This window comes from Ixodes scapularis, unplaced genomic scaffold (assembly GCF_016920785.2).
Source record: "Ixodes scapularis isolate PalLabHiFi unplaced genomic scaffold, ASM1692078v2 PGA_scaffold6__148_contigs__length_123643588, whole genome shotgun sequence".
In the NCBI taxonomy this organism is placed as follows: Eukaryota; Metazoa; Arthropoda; class Arachnida; order Ixodida; family Ixodidae; genus Ixodes; species Ixodes scapularis.
In genome coordinates this window covers 77,944,078-77,961,423 of record NW_024609881.1, presented here as the reverse complement: position 1 = coordinate 77,961,423, position 17,346 = coordinate 77,944,078, and the positions used below count along the sequence as shown (strand labels likewise).

Genomic DNA, 17,346 nt, shown 5'->3' with positions numbered 1-17,346 from the left:
AACAAAGGGAACGTCGGTTGATATAAAAGGGCACGCCAGATACGCCGTTTCAGAACTGGGGTTATATGTTTGTTTGTTTGTTTGTTTTTTTTCTGCCTTGCGGAATAATGGGATTTGCTTACTTGGTATCGGGATATGCACAGACAGGATACCGGCAATGTCCTTCCACTGTACTCTTTTGGAGAATGACGGGCGTGTGCTTAGCCGCCTTGACAGCCTAGCGATGTGCACGCTCTTCGAAGCTGACGAGGCCTATCGTTCCACGGTTGCGTTTGGTTGCGTTCGGTTGCGTTGGTGGTCTGTGTAAGCGGCGATGTTGATTCCTGTTTTGGAGGATGACAAAGAAAACCAGAAAGGCTGGCAGCTCGCAGCACGTGGAGCGAAAGCTCGCGCTGCAGAACCCAGGGATCCGGGTTCAATCAATAAGGAGTATTCACAGGGCGCCATATTTGTGGGTGATGTCTAGAGCGCATGCTCTGAACGAACCCACATTAATAGGCTGCTAAGACCGGCAATCTTGAGGTTGCGGAATGCACGTTACAAAAGAACTGTGGAAACTCGGCTTCAGCACGCGCTCAGCAGTCGTGCACACAGCTATGGCCGCCAGTGAACACTTCCTATAGGGTGTTTTAGTTAGAGCCACTGTATGTGGTAGCTACGCTGTCATATACAGTGGCTCTAGTTTTAGTAGGTCGTTTTCATTGGTTTTCATAGACCCGCTACCGCGCTTCGGGCGCGCGCTTCAGAGCATGCATCGAAGTGGCAGTGCGAGCTCCCGCTACGAATACCGTGGTCTGAAAAAACGATCTACTAAAACTTCCTAATAGAGAGTTTTAGTAGATCGTTCCCATGACTCCGATAACGATACCCGATACACCGCCACCGCCTCCCTTGCGCATGCATAGTATCGTTATCGGGGCTATCGGAGGTATCGGAACGATCTACTAAAACTCTCTACTGCCACCTAGAACCGATACCGCTATTTTATAACGAGAGTGATCTAAATCAAATAAATTTGATTTATTTTATTTATTAAAGCATAATTTTTTTTATTTCATTCTACTGTTCAGTTGTGCAGAAAAAAATCTTTTTCGGTTAGAAACTTTAAGACTCGTCATTGACTGGCCACTATTTTTGTTTTGCCAAATGATTGAACGCGCAGTTTCTCTGAATACAAACAATGAGGCGTGCATTTATTCTGCATCTTTCAAAAAAAAAAAAAAATTAGCTTAGATTGTTTTTTTAAAAAATTAATGTGTATTATCCGGGTTACGGTGACTATAAGGTGTCAGAATCTGCGCGCGAGAGAAGCATCAGAAGGTCCGGATGCAGCGGTGGCGCTGCTGTCGGCACTGAGATCCGTCGTCCGCTGCGACTCGGGTGCTTTCTCGCTCCGCGAACAAATATCGCGGGCGATATGCGCTCCTTAAAATGCCTTTGGAAGGTAAATTATGCTCATTTCGAACCTGTGGTCCACGTGACACAAGAAAAAAAAACCTTCCTACGCTTTTTGTCGTCATCGTCGAAAACGGCGAAGAGGAAGGTTTCTTAAGGTACGTTGTTGGGCTAGTTGGTTCATCTTAGTAAAACATATAAAATAGCGCAACAGAAACAAGGACAAGAAGTAAACAGGACAGGCGCTAACTTTCAACTAGTTTTATTCTGGAAAATCGAACACATATATACACACGACAGGCAAAGCAGCACCACGTAAAAGTTGATTAATTTTTCACCCGATCATTCAAAAACTGAACTTCATTACAATGAAGAACAATAGAAGTGTCGCTGACACATGCCGTCCCACTTTTTTTGATAAAGAAAGCTTCCAATAGCTCTCGAGCGACCGTCTCTCGGCTTCTTCCTAGTATCCGCATCTGCTGAAGTCGCGGAACACAGCCACACGTGTTGCAATGTATAGGCAAATGCGAGCCATATTTATTTTTTACTGATAATGCGTGCTCCCGTGCTCGGTCATTGATGCACCGCCCCGTCTGGCCAATGTATACCTTTCCACAACTCAGGGGGATTTCGTAGACCACACCCACTCTGTGACAAAAAACACGTCACCCCTTACGTGGACTGCACAGTGGGTGTGGTCTACGAAATCCCCCTGAGTTGTGGAAAGGTATACATTGGCCAAGACGGGGCGGTGCATCAATGACCGAGCACGGGAGCACGCATTATCAGTAAAAAATAAATATGGCTCGCATTTGCCTATACATTGCAACACGTGTGGCTGTGTTCCGCGACTTCAGCAGATGCGGATACTAGGAAGAAGCCGAGAGACGGTCGCTCGAGAGCTATTGGAAGCTTTCTTTATCAAAAAAAGTGGGACGGCATGTGTCAGCGACACTTCTATTGTTCTTCATTGTAATGAATTTCAGTTTTTGAGTGATCGGGTGAAAAATTAATCAACTTTTACGTGGTGCTGCTTTGCCTGTCGTGTGTATATATGTGTTCGATTTTCCAGAATAAAACTAGTTGAAAGTTAGCGCCTGTCCTGTTTACTTCTTGTCCTTGTTTCTGTTGCGCTATTTTATATGTTTTACTAGGAAGGTTTCTTTTTTTATCGCAGAAACGTACCCTTTGGTACTATCGGGGAAAAATGAAATGCGAACAGAGGAGCGCGTGGCTCGCGGTACAGGCTGCGCCGCCTGGAAGTGAGCCTAGGGGCGAGGGTGCGTGGCCTACTTCGATGTGTTCATGCCTCTCGATTGGCGCTCCCCCAGATTCGGCAGTGCGCCTCTCAGTGCGCTGAAAGCTGTCACCGCTATCTTTGCCTGCCCGGCGAGTGCGGCGAGCTTCTTTGCACCGCACGCGCTGAGCCAGCAAAGATAGCGGGGAAAGCTTTCAGCGCACTAAGAGGCGCACTGCTGAAGCTAGGAGAGCGCAGAGGGAGGGGCGTGAACACGTCGGAGTAGGCCGCGCACCCTCGCTCCTAGGCTCACTTCCAGGCGGCGCAGCCTGTACCGCGAGCCACGCGCTCCTCTGTTCGCATTTCATTTTTCCCCGATAGTACATCCGGGGACAAAGTGTATGCATGTATTTATGCGGTGCTTGCTCTTTGCAACGAGCGTCTATAAAATAAACACGCAAACGAAAAAAAAAAAAAAAACAGCAAAAAAAAAAAAAAACGAAGTATTGCTATTCCTTGAGTTTCACAAGTGGACCGCCCACCAAGCAAGCCTCCACTTCATGCACGTCACAAACTTGGTATCTTCTGTCAATCCAAGACCTTGCTAGGATGCGAGCACCGACGCCTGCTGCAGGTTCCAGTGCTGGACACTCGAAAAGCAAATGTTGTGCCGTTTCATCCGCATCACCGCATGCACTCCACAGCCTGTCCGTTACGTTGGTGTCAAATCTTCTGTACAGACGGGTATGCAAGGCATCACCGCGGGCCTCGGCGAGGAGTCGACTTCCCAACGTATTTCCACACCAGTGGATAGGGACGATGTCGGTCTTGTAACACGCGTAGATGCGCATACTTGAATGCTCTTGCATGTCTGCCAGAGTCTCGGAGCCGATAAACGCGCCACCTATCGTCGTCATAATACACTAGCGCTCCGCCGCACAAGGAAGCAAGCTGCGCGATTCTGTCACCTCCCCTTCTAGACACCGTATCCGGGCAGCTAGCCAAGCATGCTTGATGGTTGTGACGTTGTCCTAGGGTGATCGAGGCACCCTAATGTTGGCCCTGTACCTAACACCACCATGCGGCGGGAACAGCCTCGAGTTATTTTGGGGGAGAGCTTTGCGCACCAAGAATCTCGGAGGCCGTGCCGCTGTCAAAGCATACACGAATCACACCTTTACTAGCTGCTTTTTTTTTGTTTCCTTTTTGTAGGCAGTGACACTTGAGCAATGGTAAAAAATAATAATAAGGCATTTGCGAGCAGTAAACATGTTTGTCGTGTGTTCCTTTAGTATTATGGGACCTTGAAACAACAAATCCGAAAACTTTCGCTACTTGCGTCAGAGAGGGACATCCACGGGGTCGTTCTACAGCGAGACATCTGCTCCCTTTGACTGTCATCCCCCGTCTCAAACATTCCCTCATCGCAGTTAATATCGTTATTATTATATACGCTTTATTTTCATCGTTTGTTCGCTCGTTACAAAATATATATCGCGCGTGACCATGCTATCTCCGTAGAAAGTGAGCCAGCAGCAAAGAACCAAAAAGCAAAACGGATGTCCCGTCGAACAGATCTAGTCCTCCCCATCTAACTTGTTATCAAGTGGACACCGGATTTTTTTTTCTTTTTTCAGCTGAAGGGTTAATAAAAGTCTTCTAACTCACTTACTCACTCGGCTACGGGATCTTACTTTCTTTTCTGGCTCGTCGGCTTAAGCGTTCACGGCGTTACCTTTTGGAGACAACAATCGCGCGAAGAAGCAACAACAAACACATAAATATTATTGGTGCCACGGTTCGGAAGGTCTCGTGCGTATTTTTAGAGGAGGTTTCGAAAGCGACACCGAATTCCTGGTAAAACGGCCTACAAAACAAACATCCACAAGAAAAAAAAAAAAGAAGAAAACACTAGCAGAAGTTTTAGTTTTTTGTCGACAGCAAGAGCCAACAAGAATGTCTCCTGCCCTGAAACTATTCCCCGTGTGTCTTCTTCTTTTTTCTTTTTTTTTTTTCTTTTTTGCGACAAGATGGTTTTGCAGTTGCTTTTTCTTTTAGACTTTGAAAAAATAAAAAGTCGGTGAATGCTTGAGAAAACAACAAGAGTGAGGATGGAGAGCACAAAGCTCGAAGCCGAGCAAAAGTTGCCGTTTAAAAGTTGTCCCGCGTGACAATGGATCTCCCCGAAACAATGGCATGTGGAGAGTTGGCGATCCGCGAGACAATAGAGTTTTTAGAAGGTGGGGGATTGTGTTGGTGACCGAGACTGGATGCCGACGGGGGAGGGAAGCACCCGTGAACTGCCGCCTGTAGAATAAAATAAAAAAATAAAGTGTCGCTGTCGTCGATTTGTACGTTCCTTTATACTGCGTGCGACCGTCGCGTTCTGGACTCCTGTAAACAACACTATTGTTGCTGGCTCTGTATCTCGAGAATTGGGGGTTTCAGAAATATTTTACCGGTACAAAATTGTTTTTAAGCCCTCGCAAAAATGAAGTCGTTTACAGTATATAATGAGCGAATATAATAAAAATGAACGGTTCAGCCAACAAAACTAGCACTACCTGTGACCACGTCAAACATTCGTTTCAGTCAAAGCTCGATGTTCGCAAAACACCCGATTTCCGTACATCACACCAGACCGGAGCACATGGCGCGATATCTCGAGCGCTGCAGAACTCAGGGATCCTGGGTTCAATCCCCACCCCTGCCCGTTTCGATTTGGATGAACATCGTACCGACGTGCGGTCCTGTATCACTCTACTGCGTGGTGCACATTAAAGACCCCAGGCTAGTGGTTGTACCGCACTGGCTAAATTGCTCGTCTACAGCTGAGACACCAGACGAGCCCATTGAGGCAAGTTCCGTTGTGCAATAAAATTATTATTATTAATATTATTATTATAGACGCTTTCCAGGAAATGTCTGTACGTGAGCATTGGACGTGACGTCACTCGCGGCTACGCCGGTATTTTCAGCGCCTTGAGCGTTCGATTCGCCGTGTTCGTTTCACACCGCAGAAGTTGTAGTTTGAAGAAACCAGTAGCTAGAAATAACCGTCGATACCCAGCAATGGCGACACTTGCAAGCTATGTATTGCACACTGGGAAAAGCCTGATCGGCAAGGACGCTAAAAACGATTCGGTGATCGGCCACGTGTGTGCATCACCGTTCACCATGTTCACCGGCTCTCGTCAGACTAGCTCTTTTGCCGTATGTTGTTTCTGTCTTTTTTTGTGTTGATCAGCGTGATATGTTGTTTTAGTGAAAGCTGTTTGCAAAGCCTCCGGATTTTAGAACACTCTTGGCAAAGAAGCGCGTTTTTTGTTGTCGATCAGCGTGATATCTTGTTGTCAAAGCTGTTTGCGAAACCTCATGATTCTAGTTCACTCTTGAATGACAAAGAGGCGCGTTTGGGCGCGCGCAATTAAGCATTACGCGTTAGCCCGCACGGCTGAGAACCAGGGTATACGTATAGGCAACCTGCAATGCTGTTTGGTTTGGCGCCATCTAGCGGCTGAAGCAAGAAATATTGGGTACCCCTGGCAGTGGCGGCTGCATTGTTCAAACGTGAGCTTTTACTCTGGTGGCGCCGCTTAGCCTAGTGTCTGAAGCAAGAAATACTGGCTATCCCAGGAAGCCGTGATCGCGTAACATGCCAGTAGAGCGGAAGCTACGGCCCTAGCGGGCCAATGAGAACGTGACTGCGTATCACCGGAGCGCGCCTCTACTCCGAAGAAGTATCAGGCTTTTCGCTGCGTCATGCTCCGATATTGTGTGCGTTGCGCATTTCGAAGCCTTTGGCACGCAACGTGGGGGGACTTATCGTTCACCCTTTGGCAAGTTACAACGAGACATGGTCTAACCGTGGGCTCTCACTCTGCCGGCGTCGCCTGGCTGTTGCCGGCTGGCTATATGGTTGACGAAACGATTCAAAATCGAGCGCGATTTCGAATCAATTTTGAGTGTAGAGAATGGGCACGTTTACGGGGTCAGACTTTTAGAGTTTGCGGTTGTAGGAAACACGGCCGCGATTTCGTCCAAACTTTCGTGGGAATCGCAACACGGCGGCCTAAAACTACCGTGGTATCAGTAGTTGGTTGAGCGGGTATGAACGAGTGCGAAGCGATAGTCGCTTTGCTACCTGATAATACGTCCTCCTAGCCCAGATCGCCATAAGGAAAAGAAAAAAAAAAAGAAGAGTTTTTTGCAAACAACAAATACCGAGTGATTCGATCACTGAGAAGCCGTTTCTTTCGAACTGAGGCCGGGTTCGATGCATTCCGTTGTTTCTATAGAACGGCGATCGTTCAACTGGCTTTCAGTGCAACGAACGCCTCTCGCCGTGCAGTTTGAGGTGTGTATACGTGCATAGAAGAGCCCTCCGTGTGTGGTCCGGTCGGCGCGAGCCATTTGGCCGCCACAATGCGATCCCCAAAATGCCAATTTGATGGGCGGGGCGGCGGTTCCTGCGTCTAGCCGTGGTGGCGGCAGCCTCGAAACAGAAGCGATCCGAAAGCGCCGTAGAACTAGGAATCGGGCGAACTTCTTGGGCGAACCCCAGGTTCGACTGGTTCGGCGAACATTCGAACTTTTAGTGAAAGTCGACGAGGTTCGACTTACGGACTGTGTTGCCCCTACTTCTACGCAACAGTATTAGGATTTTAGGAAATCATATAATTTATAAAGCAGTTTATTATTTATTTGTAAAAAATAGAAAAAGAAATACAAATGTTTAAACGATATAAAAGCAAATATGTGTACTTTTAATATTCTAGTAGGCTTATTAATTGAAATAAACGGTATACCCAACTAATATTGCATTTTTCTTCAGCGAAGTGGCGTTAGCTCGTTATCAATTTTCGTGCATGCGCAAAAAAGAAAGGAAAACAAATTTTACTTTAGTCGAACTCCGCGCAAACAGTTTGAAGAGTCGAACCGATCGCCAGTTTCGCCACATTCCTGCATAGAACGACGTCCGAGACAGCAGACGGTGGCGGCCGGGTGCATCAGACAACGCAGAAAACCCACATACGCGAGCAGAAACAGAAGAAACAAGTTCTCGTCTGGAACGAGCGTTGTTGTTGTTGTTGTTGTTATTGTTGATTACGCTGTGTTTCTTCGGCTCCAATTTCGAAGTGAGTCAGTGGCGGTCAAGTGGTGTGCAGGCTGCCCACTCCCGAAATCTCAGATCAGCGCCATCTTGCTCGTTCCGATGAACAGGGAGCGGCGGTGGTTCGTTGAACTCGCGGAACGCCGGCGCATTTCGTCGCCGTCGTCTGCTAGAGCCATTTTCGCCGCCATCTTGTTTTTGTCGGTTAGTTTCGTTTTTGAGCGCGCTCGTTTTGGTGCGTAGGCCCGTTGTTGTTCTGACCTCGTGCGGCGCGTGGTGACCCCACCCTTTTTCCTTTCGGCGTAGCCCTTGTTGGGGTTCGGCGGCCCGTGCTCTCGGTGCACTCCTTGTTTTAGGCGGTGTGCCTCGATTGGAGAGTGTGTGCAACTTCTCCACTGGGATCACGTGGTTCGCGGGCCGCGTTTGCAATTTCAAAAGTCACGTAGGGGAATCGTAAGAGGTACTTGTCACTGAAACACCTCGGCGCTTTGAGGAGTCGAAAGCGTCTATTGTCTGCGAAGGAGGCGTCCTGCATTTAATCGCAAAAATGTTCTGGAGAGTTTGAGTTGCTCCTTCCCTTACGTCTAGGCTCTCTGTAGTTTTAGGCGTTCGCGTCCTGGGAAAAGGGATCGTTGCGAGGCAAATCGTGTTGTCTACCAGCTAACCTGGATAGAGGCAATAAAGGAGTACGAATATAGGCTTCGCCTAGCCCGTAGGGGTCAGATATATATATATGCACCTGGACTAGTTGGAATTAAGACAGGAAAAAAAAAAAAAAAGCGCGCGGGGGGGGGGGGGGGGGGGAGATATGGGCGTTGTTTCGATAATTGGTCACTCGCAATCCCCACCCCTGCCCGCGTTTCGATTTGGACGAGCCCTCGTACACCGCGCGGGGCGTGTGGCAGTGGATCGCTACTATACCTAGCGGTCGTACTGCGTTCGCTAAATTTCTCATCTACAACGTGAAACAATGTCGCCATACTCTGGCGGACTAACCGATCTGTCTAAACATCCAACGGACAATTTGTTTGTTTTGGTCGGTGGCCTAGTTCTCTCCGTGACCCCCGCTTCGATCTGGATGAGCGTCGTATGGCGTGCAGTCGTGTATATGTATATCACCAATGCGCTGTGCGCGTTAAAGAACCTCCAGGCTATCCATGACGACTCGACTGTTCACGTCGCGGCACCGCGGTGTGGCGCTGCTGTCGGCACTGCGCATGCGCGTGGGTGCCTTTGTTTATACACCTTTTCCACAAGGGCGCAGCCATCTTGAATGTGTCGTCACTTCTGGTAGATACGTTAAAACGTCGTTTTGATCTCTTCACTCCGCTGGAAGGTGCTCACGCGACAAATGCGCGATTTTCACGCATTCTTGTTTTGACTCGCCTATATTTTATCGCATATTGAAATGTTTTATGACAACTCACGCGACTGAAAACAAAATGGAACGAAAGAAAAAAAAGTCTATACTCTGTTGAACCTTACGTTGATGGACCTTACCAGACTATGCGCGAACCGTCCCCGAACATTTGAGTGCTTTGAACGTACCGTGTGCACTTCGCGTCACGCGCGTCGCGGTGTCCCTTCTAGGGGTCACGTGACACTCGCGCGGCATTGGATTGGCTTTGACGGCTCGTGGCGTCCGCTGTGGTTCGTCGGGTGCAAGTGGAACGCAGCCGTTGTTTACTGCACTGGATAAATTTCTCGTCTACGGTGTGCGGCACGCACTGTCGCCGAAAACTGTCGCGGACTAACATTTGCACATCTATACTTGCAGACCGTAAGCATCTGCGCATGCGCAGTACCGACAGCAGCGCCACCGCAGTGCCGTGACGTCAGTGAGTTGAGTTGGTCTATACAGGATCAGTAGCCATGGAATACACAGAAAGAGAAAAGAAATCCACCCAGTACACGGCCGTGCATGGTTTGTAAAATTCTCGGTGTCATTAGGAAGCTTTTGTCCTCCGCTAGCTCTCCGCAGCGAAGAAGACGCCTCTAGCGCGCATGCGCGCCGCTGGCATTGCCTGCAGAGTTCCGGATATCGCTAGCGGGTTGCGCGGAGAGCGTTGCGGGACGGCGAGAAGGATCTACGAAAATTCCCTATCATGGAGTCCGACCGTGGCCAACGTTACGGGGTCCGACGGAGCCAAACCAAGCAGCGTCGAAAGTGCAATGTCATTGCGGTCGTTCGTCGTCTATGATGAGCGTTTGCTATGTCACCGCCTAAACCAATCGTGTACAGCGAACGCGGCTCGATCCTACGCTTTTTTTTCTTCTTAGCGCGGATGGGATATGGACAGAGCACACGGGTTGGACCTTTTACGTGTCCAAACCCTTCGTCGGATAGCAAGGTCGTTGACTTTGAACTCGTCGTTGACGTAATACCGCAGATACAATGAAACAAAACAGGCTGGCAAGTGGTACATGACGTATGAACGAAAAGCAGTAAAGGCGCAACGACCGAGTCACAGAATATAATGTCACTCCCTCTGTTATTTTTCTTTTTAATCATTTATTGCTCCGGTGCATGCAAGCCGTCTTTCATTTGGACGCTCGTGGTTTGGTGTGGACAACAATTGGGAAGCTGTCCCGGATGTCTGTAACGGCGAACGATCACATTATAGGGACTTTTAGCAAACCGTTACCGTGTTTCGTGTATACCACGGTATGCCGGAGCCTTTGAAGCATGCTTTTAAGCGCGCACGGTAACGGTTTGCTAAACCGTTACCGTGTTCCGCTCACCAACGTCCAATCGGCGCCCTCCGACAACTTTCGGCTCCAACTTTGTGCTTGAATTTTAGGTATCCAGGTTAGCATTTTCCGAGAGGCTCTAACCTCGGGCTCCTGTAGCCTTCGTGATTTTCCGAAGCTCCACTGTTTGCCGCGTTGTCAGAACTATATTACGTAATACTACAGACTTCCCCCGCATTTTTGACGGGATGCTGTTCCCGTTTTAATCGTTACAAACATTCCACCAGTATTTTTTTTTTTTTTAAGAAATTCGGTAATTTTTTTTATTTATTTTTTTTTGTTTGCAACAAAAAGAAATATGTCTTTGGGGAGGCTTGATGAATTTGATGTATGCTTTTTGCGTTCTCACGGGTTTTCCGTTTTGTTTCGCCGATGGACGAATATACGGTAACTCGTTACCGGCAACTTCACCCGTAAAGTAGGTTACATTATTTTTGTTTAGCAGTGTTCTATAACGGGGGAACCTCTTGCCCAATACGAACGACTTATCGGCGACCGACAAAAGGGCGCATACGACCGTAACGACATTGATAAATGGTTCGTGTCGTTAGTCCCACGTATTGCACGCGCACATACGGCGGAAAACAATGCCAGTTACCATTACGAAAGCGACCGTTTCCTCTGCTACCGTATGCACCGCTCCATCCGTGTCGTCTGCATGCTCTCTTCGCAACCGTCGCCGCAGCAGACGACTTCTTTCTTCGCGGCCGCGCCGCCATTGGTGGAGGCGACACATTTCCGAGCGGGGTGAGGTAGCCCTGATCTCGGCTCCATTGTCTGGGCGTCGTCGCGAGCTCCGTCCGTGTGCATGCGACCGTTTTGTTAGCCGAGCACGCATCTGTTTGACCGGACGTTTCGCGGTTCACCGGCGCCGGGGGTTCCGCGGCATCTCTGTACGCAATTAAAAGTCCGTGGCTCTTCCGCAACGCCTGGCGCTCTATGGTCACCGGCAGGGCGAGGAAGGCAGGGAGGTCCTTCGGGTTGTTCCGCTTCCGGCGCGTGCTTTCGGCCTTCGATAAGACTTTGGGGTGTCGTGAGCTTCGAGCGTGCACGCGCAGTCAATTTGCACGGTGGAAGGCAATGGTGTGCGTGTGCAGCTGGAGACCGGACATTCGAGAGGGAGGTCTTGTCGTTCTCGTCAGTAGAGAGTTTTAGTAGATCGGACGCTGGGGATTAAAAAAAGCGGTCCGGGCGGGCGCGTGCTCGATCCATGCTTCGAAGTGACGGCGCGATCTCATATTTCGATATTTTGGTACAAAAAATGAATAAATAAACAAACAGACAGCAGTGGTGTTGCACGTCGCACAGCAACCGAATGTCCCAGTGACATTATCGAGATCTCCTAGACAAGAAACCCTTTTTGTAAGCTCACCGTTTTTTTTTTTTGTTGTTTTTTTTCATTTTTAGGTTTAGTTGCATATATATACGATTACTTTGGGCCCTCGCCTGATCTTATAAAAAGATTTGAAACTCCACCGCTCCAACGTACTGGTAATTTTCGATAGAACGAGAACAAGCGCACCGTCCTGTCGCACGATTCACTAGGCTTAACAGACTAGAAAAAACTATATCTCTTCATATGGCGGTTTTTCTTTCCTGGCAATTTCTATAGAAGCATTATAAAAAAAAAATGCTTTCATTTTACAGGTACTGCCTGACAGATAGAAGCCCGAGCTCATATAGTTTTGTCTTCGGCAGTTCCTCCTGCTGAGTGAGAATCGGTTCAGCCGAGGTGCCTTCTTCAGCGAAGAGCTCGCACTTGAAGCCTAGTAGCGGTTTTGCCATCCCGGTTGATTTACACGAGAAAGGGGCTCAAACGCAAATATGTAGACCAAGCAATGATCCGTCCAAAAGAAAACAAAATATCGCAAAATGCGTGATCACGTTATTTGAGGAGAGCTCCAATTTTCGAGCGGAAATGAATCGACGATATAAAGCTATCGGTTTATTGCGCATGTGGCGTTCGATGCATAGGAACGGGGGCTCGCAGCCGCGGGATGCTTGCGGGCCGCGGTCCCAGAGGTTTGAGATCCCTGCTCTAATCATAATCCGGTTCAAAATGCGTGCATTTTTGGGGGTACCACGTTGAACTTCGATATAAGCGATAATTCGAAAAACGCGATTTCGTTATTCCAGTCGGAGCTCGGGGTTCTGGCGTTCCCGCGCGCTCTCGTTTCCTCCTCTCCCTCAGTTGAGTTACACTTTGAATAGTTCTTGCTTTAGTGTACCGCTGCTTTTCCCTTGTTTTGTTTTTTGGGGTATTAAATCCACTCCTACGGTAGCTCCAATGGAATTATACCCGTTTTCATAAGACAGAAAAGCCAGTCTTGCGCATTGTTCATACGCGGCGCGAGGTAGTCCTTACGAGATTTGGATGTCGGAGGAAAATGCGATGGGCTTTTAGCGTTTGAAACGTTGAAGTCCTGATAAGATAACATATATGTAGTCTAAAGTTCGCCTACCTATATCTTAATTATCATCATAAAGGGGGAAATTGGTGATGCTCCGCGAGAAGCCGGACTTCCTTTACTATGGTTCTTTATGGGAAAACGGGTATAGTAGTATTTCTAAATAAGTAAATAAATTACCAAACACGTCTTCGGATCCGCCAGCGTGTTGCACCTCTTCCACGAGTGGACACTTTAGCGCTCCCTATGCTATCCACGGACTCTGAATCCTCCTGAAATCGACTGATTTCGAGGTCCCAGATGGCACTCATCAGGTTTCTAATTGGAACCGTATGTTTAGTTTTACTCGTTAAAAATGAAAGACGTTTAGAACTGCCTGTAATGCCGAATTAGAGCGCAGCCCTTGAGGATGATGAGGAGGGGCATACCGTCCCCTCCGTACCCTCCCCTCCGCCCTTCTCATACTCCTCCCGTGCTCCTCGCCTCCTCCCCCTCCTCCTTTCCCTCCCCCTCCTCCCCGCGCGGTGCATTAGGGGAAATGTCCCATAACGCAACGCGCGCGTCACCGCGGTGCATTGTGGGACGTTTCCCATAATGCACCGCGCGGTTACGCCGACGCCGCTCAAGCCGGAAACGGGCGCCTAAGAGCTGCGCTTTAAAAGTTAATTATCGAGTTTTAATTAATTATGTGACTTATCGTGACAATTGTCCTTTTAACCGTATAACTTGAAGTATTTTACGGCACTGATTACGTGTAATCAAATTATTCGTAATCGATTACTTTTTGGAGTAATTTGTAATCATTTGCATACTTTTATTAGTGTGTAATCGCTAGAGTAATCTGAATGCACATGAGAGTACTTAGTGGTAAGCATTACTATCTTTCCCTCCGCTTTCTAATGGCATCCTTTGTTTCTGCAAGTTTCCTATCAAGAAATCGTCGAATCGAGTGTACGAGAGCAGGATGCGTGGTCTACTGAAATTGGCGATTTCAATCCAATAATGGACAGTACGTAAGGCCCGTTCGCAAACTAACAGAAAATGTGTCGTTTTGATAATCTGAAGTAATCGGAAAAGTAACGGTTAGTTTTTCGAGTAACGGCCAAGTACTTTTATTACATAGTTATCACGTAATCCAATTCAACACCTTTAACCGAGAGTAATTGTAATTGTATTCGACTACTTTTTTCGAGTAACGCGTACAAGACTACGTAAAGTCACACGCACAGACCACATTAAACTACGTTTCAGGGCTTTTTTGTTTTTTTTACGAATTAAAAGTCAAAACATCATCTCCCTCTCTCTGTGTGTGTGTGTGCGTGTCTGTGTCTTTTCGAGCTTTGATAACTGCCTAGAAAATCGTCCCGACCCGGTGTTTCTGGGAGCAGCCGCTACGGAATTGACCGCAGAGAACGCTACCCGTGCCATCAGAGCCAATCCATTGCCGCCTGAGTGCCACGTGACCTTGGGGAGTGGCCCACCTGAGTCCGAAGTGACCTTGGGGAGTGGCCCGCCTGAGTGCCACGTGACCTTGGGGAGTGGCCCGCCTGAGTGCCACGTGACCTTGGTAAGTGGCCCGCCTGAGTGCCACGTGACCTTGGTGAGCGGCCCGCCTGAGTGCCACGTGACCTTAGGGAGTGGCCCGCCTGAATACCACGTGACCTGCAGGAGTGGCCCGCCTGAATACCACGTGACCTTCGGGAGTGGCACAGCGACCCGAGTGGTGCCTAGTCACGTGGTGTACGTACGTTCACGGCGCTCGATCGGCTGGGACGGCCCGTGAGCGTCCGTTACGGTCCAACGTATACGCTGCAAAGGAAGTACGACCGTCCACACTTTCGAAACGGACTCACGGCGGCGCATTCTGGGTCGCGCTTCGAGAGCGCGAATGAGTGTGGAATAAATAATTGGACACGGGTGTATGCGCGCACTGTGTGCTCTTCCTCCTTGGCAATTGAATCACGACGCGCTCACTTCGCTGCGCTTTAACGGGATAATGGGCGGCCAGTCGCTGAGAACATAACCCTCGTCACAATTCTTTCTCTTCTAGTTCTTTTTTTTGTTTCTAAAAAAGAGAGGTAGAGAAAGGGATGATCGCAGTGAGAGTTGTTGTTGAACTCAACTTCCGGGAGAATGGGATGCGACGCTTTGGCCCGCGACCGACCAGTGGAACCCGAAGAGTGCTTTCAAAATGACGCGATGACGTCGAAATTCTATAGTGCACGCGGTCTTTGATTGCTCTATGGACAGATGTACAAACGAGTCCGCGTTTGCCCAGACAGGCGTGGCTTGCGCAGATACCCGATCCGCGCGAAGCGTCTGTACCGTCTGCTGTTGGAATTTTAGTGCTTCGCAGCCGAGGCTGCGAGCTGATGGGACCAATCGATTCAGCGTCAAGAGCGCGAGTCCCTGGGCCTTCGCTGTACGCGATTGGTCCAACGACGTTAGAACACGCACACAGAAACGTGACGAACACTGCGTGTTGCAGAGCCTTTGACGCTGTTTTGATTGGTTCCGTGAGCTAGCAACGTCGGCTGCGTGCGGAGCCAAGGAGAAATGAAGTGTGTAGTGTAAAGGAGAGTATATCACGGGCACTTTCATCATCATCATCAGTCCAAGGAGGAAATAATCGAAGTTATGCGGATGAATGAACGGCAGACTTGATCGAATGAATCAAAGTTTACGAAGCCGCACAAGGACAGAATCATTGGCGGAGTCGGGATTTCGGGAGCCCTGGAGTTCAATCCGCCAAAGATTTTGTCTTTTGGCGGCTCCTTCATCCGCTAATTTTCGTGTATAGTTGAGTATGTATACTCTCTATCTCAGGAGTTGTGTTTAGCAAAGACGAAGGCGTGGGTACGGGCACGTAACTTTCAGATTTGTTTTCCTTTCGAAAATGCTCATGAAAAAAAAAAAAAAAAAGGAATCTGCAAGTTACGTGGGTTGGTGTGAGGGTCTATCTCACGCCCCAGTATCGGCTGCGCTTTTTATCCGAGCTTGCCTTATGAAATAAGCCCGCGGCTGGTATCGCGTCGACCGAGCCCTATGCACGGTCCAGTTCTCATCGCACGCGACGCCTTCCGAGTCGGAGAGATCGGACCGTGCATCTTCCCAGGCTGCTAAGAATCTCGTTCCGATTCGTCTCGCACAGTCGGGTCGCGTCCGCTTCTTCCCGCCTCCCTCTGGAGGAACAATGATCGCTCCGGCTCAATGACGCAATCGGACCGGCCCGTTTGGACGACCGGCCGGACAATGGGTCGCACGCCCGCTTTTGTCGCCGTCTCGCCCCCCTCCAGCTATGCGGACGTCTCGTCGCCTTCAGACAGAGCGCAACCGACGCTACCAGTCGTCCCGGCCAATCCTGCGCTGGGGCTGTGTCACGTGACCAATCTTCTACGCGTTACTCGAAGAAAAAAAAAGTAACTTATTTTTATTTTATTTAAACGTGCCTCCAGGGGGCCCCAGGCAGGAGGGGAAAACACATTTGGGTACACACCCCGAACTAATCGATTACGATTACAATGGCTCTTAGTTAAAAGGTATTCAATTAGATTACTCGATTACTTGAGAAGAAAAGTATTTGGCCGTTATTTGAAGAGAAAAAAGTAACCGTTATTTTCGCGCTTACTTCAGGTTTTCAAAACGACAGGTGTTTTCTGCCTGTTTGTAAACGGATCTTTCGTTCTGTTCATTATTGGGGTCGGAATCACCGAACTATAAACTATTGTTATCTTCTCAATCTACCAATACTGGTAAATCATCCTCATCGCGGAGACTCGGGTGCAAAAATTCCCTGGTATAGTAGACGTTTTTACGAACAAAGTGTGCCATTAGGAAGGGGGGGGGGGGGGGTAGTAACTGTTACGAGTAATTCTAATAATTCCAAAAGCCATCGGGACACTCGCGATTACTTTATAATAAATGTATTCGAACGATCGCAAGATTACTCCAAAAAGTAATTAATGACGAGTCGTCCGATTGCTCGTAATGAGTATCGATCGCGTATATACAAGCCTGCACGTGACCGTGTACACCGTTTCACGTTGGTGCCTGTGGAGGCGGCGCTTTTGTGACGTCATCTGTCGACTCTTCCGGACCCCTTTCGACGCGTGGGCGAAATGGAACGCTAAACACGCCAGTCGGAGGTACCGTTCGGGGAACCGTATATAGTTACACCTCATGTCCGGTCAGAGCCGACGCTATGCGGACAGCAAGTCGTCTGCTGCTTGCGGAGGAGTGGTGGTGACGTCAGAAAAACTCCGAGCTCTGATTGGCTTAATTTGATCGAAAGGTATAGTGGGTAGACCTTAATGCTATATGCCTCAAGGTCTACCCACTTCTTTTTTTTTTTTCTTTTTCAGTCAGCCAATAAGGGTTTGGCGTTCAGACATCATCGAAACCACCGAAGAAGCAGACGAACTTGCACTCCACATACCGCC

The 17,346-nt window shown here is 48.7% G+C and overlaps 1 protein-coding gene across 1 annotated transcript in view; it reads left to right on the top strand.

Moving 5' to 3' along the window:
• Positions 1-17,346, top strand: part of LOC8029370 (Usher syndrome type-1G protein homolog) — an 86,928-nt gene that overhangs the window by 20,285 nt on the left and 49,297 nt on the right. The gene's annotated exons all lie outside the window — the stretch shown is intronic.